Consider the following 11,950-nt stretch of genomic DNA (forward strand, 5'->3'; position numbering starts at 1 on the left):
CGCTTCATCGTATAAATAAGCGTAAAGTGGGGCTGTATCACGCGAACTGGTCGTTAACCCTGCTTCATGGTGTACTAATGGAGAAGTGAGGGTGTCATTGCGACCGCAGCGAACCACTTCAGCGCAACCCGAATGTCAGCCAAGCAACTATAATTAACGTAGATAAACTTATATTGAACACCGCAAATGTGTATATCCCAAACCTTGTTCATTTGAGTAATTGGTAAATATAAATATACTTTTTGCTACAATCACATACAAGCAAATTAATAAAAAAATGATAACATATCTCTCTCTAAAAGAATAGACGGAAATATTAAAGTATAGTGTTTAATATCATGATAGTATGTTTTACCAATACTCAAATAAAATATTATATTTATAAGTTTTATTATTATATTTATAAGTTTTATTTTTATATTTATAAGTTTTATTATTATATTTTTAAGTACTTTTAATTTTAACTTTGTAACTTCTTAGTCATCTACTGCAGGATATTTAAATCGATTTTTTAGGACCTGCTTGCTTTATGTTCATTAACAGTTTAAATGGACTATTAACTCTTTCGAGCTAATTAAAAATCATGCGGTGAACCATAAATTCACTTTTACTGTTCCTTTATTTAAATTGAAGCCAAATTGGCGAAACTAAAGTAAGTGGAATGAAACAGGGCAAAGGCCGCCCGATATTATCTGAAAGGATTTATAGGAAGTTTGACTAAAGCGTCGAAGCTCAGTCAGAGCGATTTAAATGGCAAAGACAACTGAATTTTACTTTTTCATTAAAGCAATGGCGATAATTTTTATTAATAAATATTTGTTTCGTATTTACAAGATCGAGTAATTAAATAGGTGAAATTCTGTGATTGTTGCATGTTCATAGCGGTAAAAAATATTATTTATATAAATAAAATGAAGCACAATATTTGACAATTTTTTGTTTTATCGTAACCTTAATTGAATATTAACTAGTACTTCAATATTATAAACTTAATATGATTAATGATGCTTTATAAATATTAAATCATGCATATCTCATTAATTGTAACCATTACAGGCGTATTAAAAAGTATTTTTAAAGTATACAAAAACGATGAATGGAATGAGTGCATTGCGGAGCGGAATGTCAGGGGAATATTTTTTGAAAAGGTTCGCTTTTTCAAAGCTACGTCGTCGTCGTATTGAATGCGTTTTAATGAAAAAACATGCGCCGATTCGCAACAGTCAAGGGAATTAAAACCGCCCCGCGCGCCGCTCCGGTGCACCGGTCGGAATTTTCATTTGGCCGAATATTATTTTTTCGGCTTTTCTACGCCCAATGTTTGTTTCTATTAAATCTATATTTGTTTTAACTTCGCATGGGATATATTTTAATAAATTACGGCTATTTACAATTCGCGTATATTAATATATTTATACTCGTAAAATCTGTGACTTTGGCAAATCTATAATAATTCTCATATAGTTAGTTAGTACCTTTGAAAATAATGAATTGCACATTTTTTGGAAAACTTTTACTGTGTAAAACTATTATTTAAGTAGTTTATTTGTAAAAATTCAAAAAATAGTTATAGGCTATTGGCTGGATTTTTATCACACATAAAATAATCCGTTTTTTAATAATGTGTTATGTGTTTGAATTTATCTACTTAGTTTAAATTTAATGAAAAATAAATGTAAGCGTAATTAAGTATAATTAACTCTTAAATTAGAAGAAAAATCTGTTACGTTATTGAAGTCATGTATGTATACGTACTCAGCAATGCGCCCGTGAAACATAATCTACCACTAGAGTCACTTTTAATCGGAAAATAGTAAAACAATCTCTTTTTGGTCATATATTTGTACACACTAACGTTATAAGTCAAAGGAAACTGTTTTTCGAGTTTATTTCGTGCTATTCAGATTGACGAGTTCTACTACGAAAGTTATCGGAAAGTTCGCGCCATTTCGCGCAAAGCCCAGGCTCCGAGTCCGACTTCACGCCAGCATGAGCGCGATGCGACTGAAGGCTCGATCCACAGAGATTCCTCCTTGCCTACCTTTCAAGTTTTACGCAAGTGTCTCCGACGCAAAACGACTTAACACTCACGTTAAAGATACAATAATATAAACCAACGTTGCATACGACACAAAATACATTTTTCTTTGTAAAATATACCGTTTCAAGCGTTAGTGATCGGCGCAGCTTTCAAGGTGCTTTCGCGTAATTCCAATACGTCATACATGCGGATTTCTGGACATTGAAATATCACCTCAGTTGTGACAATTCATAAAGTTCATATTATCTAAAACGCTTATCTGCCGAAAAGCTGGAAAACGTCACAATTTTTCCGTGATAGACAGAGATAGCTACAGTTTTCATGACAAAGGGAACGGCCTACACGATTTGAATGGTGGGGATAATCTTAAAATGTTGTAAGAATCAGTGTGAGAACGAATACAGACCTGTAGATAAATATGACCATAGTACAGGTATCTCTTTTATTTATCATGGCAAAGTTACTCGTAGAACTACAAATCAAACGTTTTATCGTAGTGGATAAAAGTTAAGCGACAGCAAAGTAGAGCATCCACATGTAATAGACGTAACTGCATAAGGACTCATTCATAAAACATTAGTGCTGGGAGCAGTCTCTCAAAGGACCTAACTCGAAGCAAATGTTGTTTATTTTGTTAAGGAAGAAAGCCTGAACACAACGGGGAACGCCACATGTCAGACCATGAATAAAAGAAGAGCTATCTTTCAGACTTTCAAAAGTTTCAGCTGTAAATTTTCAAAGCAGTACCAACATTTCTCATGTTGCATCAGTTGTTCATATGACTCAAGGGCCAAAATAGGAATAAACATTTAGGATATTTCTAATAATCTTTTTTCTATATAGCCTTTTTAAATATAACATATTTTGTATTGCTACGAGTATGAAAAAGTGGAATCTAAATCATCATTTTTGGAAATAATCTCTAGCTTATATTAATTTTCTGACCATAATAAGAAATCAAATTATTATTTTTTGGGATTTTTTCGATATTATACTAGATACTATTTAATATTTAATTTTAATAATAGGTTTATTATCTTGTATCATCCACGAAATATTCCAAAAATGTATTTTACAATATTAGCAATAGAATCAGCTATAACGAATGTCCGCCACAGATTACTGTAACGTATTGTTCCAAGTGGCTTTGGTTAGTCCAAGTAATTTACTAAGCAATTTATGAGTGTTATGTTTGACCCTAAATTTGCGTCATAAATTATGGTTTACTTTGTCGTTTATGAGCAGGCTGCAGACGTAACCCGCGACCATGTGTCACAGATTGCGGCAATAAGGGAAATTGTCTTTTTTATGAACGCCGCGAAGACGTAAAGAATTCATGTGACGAACAACGTGGAGCCACTTACGGCTAAGAAGTTTTTAATTTCAGTATGTGAAGTTTCTTTGAGATAATGGAACTTGAAATGATTTTACAGATATCGGAATCTCTTCTCTTCAGATGTTTATCTATCTCAACTGCATTTTTGGAGTATTCTGGATCCCTTTGACCATGATTCAGGTAGTCAAATATGGCGATATTTTAAGGTCTTAATTTGAATAGAATGATGATGATAAAAAAAACAATATTATTATAATATTGTTTTTACTATTTATTTGTGTACAAATTGGGAAAAGAACAATTTTAGGTTAAAATAAGATATATTAGGTATATTATTTTATTACCTATTATTGTGATTTTTGCCTTTTACTTACGATATACAAATGAATATTCATGCCTCTTTCTCGCAAAGGTTGGCAGAGACTAATTTCCACTTGCCACTATTCCTGCATACTTCTTTCGTTTCATCTACATTCATAACTCTGTCTTTTTACAACATACATACATACATATGGTCACGGCTATATCCATTGTGGGGTAGACAGAGCCAACAATCCCGAAAAGACCGATAGGCCACGCACAGCTATTTGACTTAATGATAGAATTGAGATTCAAATAGTGACAAATTGCTAGCCCATTGCCTTAAAAAAGAATCCCAAGTTTGTAAGCCTATCCCTAAATCGCCTTTACGACATTAATGGGAAAGAGATGGAGTGGTCCTATTCTTTTTTGTACTGGTACCGGGAACTACACGGCAACAACATAGCGGCGAATGTAAAGTAGGTATATCAAGACATAAAAAATAGATTACTTTTCTGCATACCTACTTACCTTATAATATTAACTGTAACTTGTTTGCATACCTACACTTAAGCTATAAATAATATATAGGTACCAACAGTAAAAAAAAATGTATCCAAGCTTTATTAGCATATCGGAAAACAACCCTTATCCTTGCAGAAATGTTTAAACCTTTACTTATTTAATCTATCCTTTCCGCAGTCTGCTGTAAATAAATTGCGAAGTCAAAGTGTAAGTTAAAAACTTCCAATCATGTGAGAGAATACTGTACTGTACAACTCGTGCCCCCGGCGCCATTTGTCTTTCGTACCTGAGTGTCCAGTGCGAACTGAATCCAGGAGTTAATTTCACGGTATATTTCTTCCATTGCAAGAAACCTTGAAGGCGCTCTGGTGTAAAATAGAATTAGAATTAATTCGTGCTTCCAGCATCCGTAGCTGCCCAGTGATGGCACGCATTTGAATAATGGTTTATAAATAAAACCTTTATCATTATTTCATTTTAGTTACTCTCGTAGTTGCAAAGCTACTTAACATTGGACGAATGAATAGTTCTTTACTGTACTCTAACTTTGATAAAAAAGTCTGAAATATATTGTCTTTTAGTCATGCTTAAAAGGTCAAAAATTAAAGGTAATTTCGCCAAATATTACCAAACAATTTTATAAAAAATACGTAATAATTACCTTATTGTTTTAATTGTAACAAAACATAAAATATCCTTTAAATTTTTAACATGTATTAATAAAAAATTACAATAACTAAATATGTATGTTACTGATAATAGTAGTTACGTCGGGCCAAAACCAAATTCTGCATTCATTTCCAGACATTATCTCTTCGAGCAGCCGTGGCAAACTGCGCCGCTATTTTCTTGACATATTTCACAATAGCTGAGCAGACCGTGACAACGTTTTATCCGCTAGGTACCTTATTTTTTAACTTACGGAGACTTACTAACTATAGTGTCGTAGGTACTTACTACTATTATTTACTAATTACTTAATACTACTATTATAAATATATTTTTTAATTTAATTTCTATTAAAAAAATCGATGACAAAATGATTTTAACAACAAAAAATCTATTGTAATTAAATAATATAAAACTGACTGTATATTTTTTACTATTTTCCTATATTTACACATAAATAAATATCGGTTTAATCACACTGAAAATGTTTTAATTTCCTATAGTCAAACAAACAAATAAAATGTCTGTCTCGTTTCATGTTTGACGTTTGATTTGATTTAATTAAACTTCATGAAATCTGAACAAAAGTGTCCTCCCGCCAGGGAGCGACTTTGTCCTATCACATGTCCAAACTGTAGCGAGCTATGATTTTCCCTATCTTTAACATTTTATTAAACGTCAACGTGGTCGGCGGAGCTCAAGTTATCTGGTGACAAACGGGCACATCAGTGAAGTAAATAGAAAAATACAAAGAGAGAAAGAGAGAAAGTTTCCAATGCTCATTCGCATAATCACGGCTGTCATCGAGTAAAGTCCCTATATATTTTGAATTTTGTTCCTATTTGAAATATAGGTAATAGAGTTTCTAAGGAATGTTATACTTATAAGTCTTAAGGCGGGTCGCTAATTAATTATAATTTACTTAAATATTACAACTAACTACTTTCGCTTTCATTAGTAGGTGATATCCATGGCTAGCATTAAAGCCTACTCGTACTAAACTAACCGTGTAACTTGTGATTGTTTATCTTCTGCACTCTTACTCCTATTCTATTTTACGACACGGACTTTGTGATGCAGAGCAACATAGCGAAAACAAATCGACGATACGCTACAGGCCGAAACGTTTTTATTTTGTCTGCCACGTAATTGAATTTTGTGGTCCGTTCGATCATAGAGTTTCGTTTCGCGCGCTAGATTTGTTTACGAGTATAGAGGTATGCATGCAAATACTGAAGTGGATTGTGTTGTGTTCGAATCTGCTTTGATTGTGATTGTGACTTTCTTATTTGCGAGTGGAATACTAGACTTCATAAAAGAAATCTCTTTTCTGTCGTAGTTTATTTTTCTATACATGTCTTTCTAATGTTGGAAATATTAATTGGATTATATTGACACCATTTATCCATGCGCATTCATTTTGGATCGTGGAAAGATGAAATCTCTGCCTACCCTTCCGGAGGTGTAGGATATTTCATCTTTCCCGGAGAAGAAACGCAACTTTATGTATAATTATTATACATTATTGCCAACAATTACTTATCTATTAGTTTATTTTTAACGTCTAAAAATGCTGTAGTTAGGTATTTATAGGTGATAAATGCAAAATCTGAAATCCTCACCTCGCACGTCAACGTACTTATCTCTAAAACTCCACGGTAACATATAGAAAAAGAAAAAATGTATGAATGAGCACCTGGCGATGTTCGCACGCGTTTGCTAGATTGCTTTCGCACCCGACCAAGTAACGGATTTTTTCGCGCTAAACCGCCTGAAAGATGAATTGTTTGAATTCCCGCTGTTCCCGGCCGTTTCTTGAATGAATTAGCTATATGGTAAGAGAAAACAATAAAAAGGCTTACGTTTTATAGCATAATTTGTTATCGGGTTCAACTTTTTGAATAAATGTTCCTGCATGAAAATGGATTTGAAAAAAAAAAACAGATTGAATTTTTTTACTACAAGTCTTGTAAGTACACAAGTGTAATTGAGGAATTCATTCCTACACTTAAATTTGTATCAGTCTATATAAAAATTAAATTAATCTGACTTACTTTTTGCTACGAGAAAAACTAACACCGTCAAAAGTAAATCCTCAAAATCTTGAATGAATATGAGAAATGGCAGAGTTCATTTATAAAAAATAACAAAAGGCAAGCACACAAAGGATGCCATCACTCAGAAGTCATAAGTATGCAGTCAATAGCTGGTGTCAAAACTCTTCTCAGTTCGCATTCAAAACCGAATGTTTATAAATAATTCAATGTTAGGGAGAAAATTTTCCAAGTCTTTATTTCGACGTACTTTTGGTCGAAATTCCAATGGACATGATCACTTTACCAACCGTACAATAATGTCAGAACTCTCGTTTATTGAAGATACTTATAATTCAATTGGGTTGCTTACTTATATCGTCTATATTCTGTTTTCTTATTTTTCTCAAAATTTAAACACTTTTTTCTTTATGACTAATAAATTAAATAAAAGATACAGGTATTAAATTTTAGACGAGAAACGTCATTTCGGAAAAATAATTAAAATGACTTGTCCAACAAGCCTTTAAAATTATTTGACCACGGTACTAAAATTTATTGCATATTTTAATATGCAATAATATAAATCTTTAGATTTGCTTACTTCACACCTGTACTAAAAAAAGCAACCCCGTTTACCTCCCTCGAGGTGAAGTAGGGTCCAAAGACTGATTATCATGAGAGATGAACCTTGAACCCACTCCATGGACCTTTTTAAGAAGCGCACTTCTACTAAGAGGCTTGCTCAGCAAGATTTTGGTCATATCATTAAAATTAATAAGCAAACACTTTCCCAGCTTGAAATTGAATACCGAAGAAAGTTACAATTAATTTTTCTTTATCCGCTCCCTGCCATTTTATAGATAATCATAGATATTTAAAGACACAAGTCTCTTACGGAGGATCCTGATCCACCTAGGACCATGATTAAAGTCGGAGAATTTACAGTGGAATGAATGCCATTTGGCCACAGATTTCTAGCCTCCATATCGGCTAACAGTAGAGCCGGACCATTGTTAGCGCAACCTATGCCTACATATTCAGTTGTCTGTATATATATGTAGGTTTCTCGCGATGTTTTATCTTACTATAAGAGCTTGCGTTAGTGTACAGTACACCTTTTAGTAAATGGTAACAAATGGAAAAACTTTTACTCGCTACTTCTTACTGATCTGACTATAATCCGGCCACCACAAAGATTTTACGGAACAAAAACAGTTAGTCCCAAAAGATTTATGGCGCCGAAAACTTACCACCGCGTAAAGTTTATTCAAGTTGGGTTATGGACATTATGTTTAAGGAAATCGATGAGAATAGTCCTTCAAGAACTATTAAATACAGCAACAAGTGTACGACGATTATTAATTTAGGTTTGTGCCGTTCTAAGTTTTGAAGATACAATAGAGCACGCGTCTTATTTGAGAAACAAAATGTTTATGCAATATATTTCTCTGTTAAGTTCGAACACAAAGTAATATTGTATTTTTATTCTACAAATAGCATTGTTGTGTACTCTGCAAGTATTCAAATACACCGTTATTTTATGAAAATTCGTTTAAAGCATGGAAACGTCGGGATCGGTGAAGTCGCCTTTAAAGTGATAGGAACATCGAACGTGGGAAACCTTGTCTTCAGTGGAGCCACCGCGCCGTCGCACTGCCGATATATTCGAGAACTATACAAAACTCTGTATTGTCCTTGGTTTTGACTTCTAAAACAGTGTAAACTTCTAGTTAGTTTTATAAGGCCTCCGCAATACCTTAAAAAGAATCTATTCTTTATATTGCAAAGTTATATTATGCTTGGTACTTAATTTCATAGTATGTATAATAAATAAAAACACGTATTAATTAAGGCGAATCCTCGTAATCTTACTAAAAATCTTGATTTATGACACACTAAAATGTGGTTTATGTTCATATGGATGGCATAAAGAATTTTGTGTGTGGGACAACCTGTTACTATCTCTGATGGCTTCTTGATGCCTTTATGATGTGTCCACGACGGCGGATGCGAATATTCTGTTACATTAGGCACGTCGCACTTTTTATCCCCCTTACTATTCACGTATTGTGCCATGTTTCGTATCCCTGAGATGTGCTTTGTTGGAATATTCAATGTGAAGTACCTTTTCTTTGAAGACAAATGTAAGAAGAGATTATAAGTAGGTATCACAACAATTTCCGATAAGATTAAAAAGGGATAACAAAAGTCGATAAAAGAAGCACTAATTTTAAGTCCAAAATGCTGAAAGTTGAAGTAATCATATTGCTGTATACTTGTCTTATATATAAAATTCTCGTGTCACAATGTTTCTTTCCGTACTCCTCCGAAACGGCTTGATCGATTCTCATGAAATTTTGTGAGCATATTGAGTAGGTCTGAGAATCGGCCAACATCTAATTTTCATACCCCTTAGTGACAAGGGTTGTCCACCCTTAACACTTTCTATTTACTAGAAATTACTTAAAAACTATTTATATGGCAGAACAACGTTTGCCGGGACAACAAGTACTTCTATAAAATAGTCGATTACCAAGAAATTAATCAACAAGATAACAATGAACAGGAACAATTCAATTTGAGCTGGTCTCACTCTATCACAGTAGAATCAGATCAGTATCTGGCTACATTTACTTGAAGGACCCGAATAGACCGTCACGTAAAACAGTACAGGGCTGTGTGGACAGTAAGAAGTATTAGTAAGATTTATAATTGTTATCTAGAGCTAGGCGCGGCAGACTTATTGCGGAGTCGCGTGCTGGCACCTAATATATTACAATACCTTGGCCAAAACGTCTCTGTTTGGAAGTAGCTCTATGTTTACTAACAGTGGTTTCGTACTGATGGCCACTACGAGAAAAAAATATTTTAATTATTTTTTCAATTGATTTTTTTTTTTAACTTTAAGATGTAATATATTGTACAACTCCTTGATCAATGTGCGCGTGATCTTGATAGGTGATAGGTAACTCTTTACTTTATAGAGGACCTAAAACATCTGCAGTTTTGAATGGTATGAAATGAACATCGCCTATTCTTGTAGAGTATCACTGCAGTTCATCCCAAGACTTACTACACCCAAAATAGTGTTCATAGTTCTAATGACAATTAAAAGTTATTTATTTATTTTATTCTAACTTCAAACCTTTTATGTATTCTGAACATGTAAAATAATATAAAAACTTATCCGAAGGTAATCTAAAATTCAGCAAATGTTTTTGCTTTTTATACTTAGTAGTTTAATATTTATATACCTATAGTTATTACAAAAATAGAAACCAAAAGGTCAAATATTTTATGTTACAGGAATTATAAATTTACAAGTACTATAATTGTGTCATAATTCAAACCTATTGCGCCAGACAAATCACCTTTATTATCAAAAAAATGTATAAATAGATTCATCATCATCTCTGGCGTGGAGCCTGGAATGCGTATTTTGACCATGTTCTAACATGTCCAACTGGGTCAGGATTCAGTCAGGATTTTACACGAAGCAACTCCGGTCTGACATTCGAAACCATTCCAGGGTGAAAATTGGATCACAGTAAAAGCTACTACACTACACTAGATGAATGTTCTTATTCCCCCGGTCGCCTTTAACTACATCCATAATTACCGCAAAACTTCCGACACTAAAATATAGTCAACATATCATGTAAAATTTTTGCTTACAAAACACATTAGCATTAAAAAAAAACTACATCCATGACACGATAGTTGGAGGGGTCCTATTCTATTAAAATGCCTGGAACCGCTCAGCACAAAGCATCATCTTGTACTAAGCAAAAATAACTGACTTAAAAAATGGGGTTAGTGGTAGGTACGCAGCGGGTACTGCTTCGGTTATTCATAAGCCTATATGAGACGGGAACATATTCGTCTGACAAAAATGACGTTATTATTTATTCAGGTGACAGAAATTTACTCATCCCGTCAGGGTGATGATACATGCAAGTCGACCCACGTCAAATCTAAGGGCAGGTGCAATATTACAACATTTTTATTACAGATATTTATTTTTTCTCTTGTATCCAAAGTTATTAAAATGCCTCCGTTGAAGAATAATTTGGGTTTCAACCAGTGGGAAGCATACTTTACTAAATTGGTTTAAATTCGTGCTCTGCCTTACCACCTATCACCTCAAGGAAAACGTTATTGATCATAAACTAAAAGCTAATGAAAATTGTGTTATTCATATTTCAATTTGTTTTAAAAAAAAGAAGGTTCACAGTTTTTAAGAACAAAATCAGGTGGTGATACTCATTTAATAAATTCTGGTTGAAAAGTTAATTAAAGTGGTAAGCGGGTCAGTCCCTGAGAGACTTAATTTATAGCGGTCATTTCTCCCACACCATGAATAAAATAGGATTTTTTATTTACAAAAAATAAGTGGATATGTAATTTTTCAGCGGTGTTTCTATTGACATCTTGTGTGTATTAGCCTTCGGATTAAAATTATCTATATTATGGTGAAATCCGCATCAAGTGAATGATTTGAACAAAATCCTAAATAGAGAAAGGCGGAGGACGGCTTGTTTCTACGTAGTTTCAGAATTTCTCCTACTTTTTTTTCATTAATTAACTCACAACCATAATTTTATAAGATTTAATATGATTTGGCAAAAAAGTATGTATATGATTTCATAGGAATCAGCGCAAAAGAATGCTTGATTAATTTAGAATTTCCTTTTCAACATTCACATTCATCACTCTCTCCATGCAAGCTCGTTGTTTAAGGGTACTCTTGACCCAACTCGACTTTAAACATAATATTATGTGAAAACTATATTTAGCTACAAATCACTACAACATTGTCCGTACCTAGTAATTATCATTCCGTAACAAGAGTTAGTAACGTGTTAACAACTATCCTTACTCCGGACTCCACCCGCCTTCCTTTGTTCTCAACTGTTCACATCGAGAAATATCCCCTGCATACATTATGCCAAGAAAATGAACCAAGAAATTATAAGCAATGGATGGATCTTCGCTGCTCAACCATTGCTGAGTGGGAAGATGTACCTAAATACCTACAACTTC

Source organism: Amyelois transitella, chromosome 6 (assembly GCF_032362555.1).
Source record: "Amyelois transitella isolate CPQ chromosome 6, ilAmyTran1.1, whole genome shotgun sequence".
Lineage (NCBI taxonomy): Eukaryota > Metazoa > Arthropoda > Insecta > Lepidoptera > Pyralidae > Amyelois > Amyelois transitella.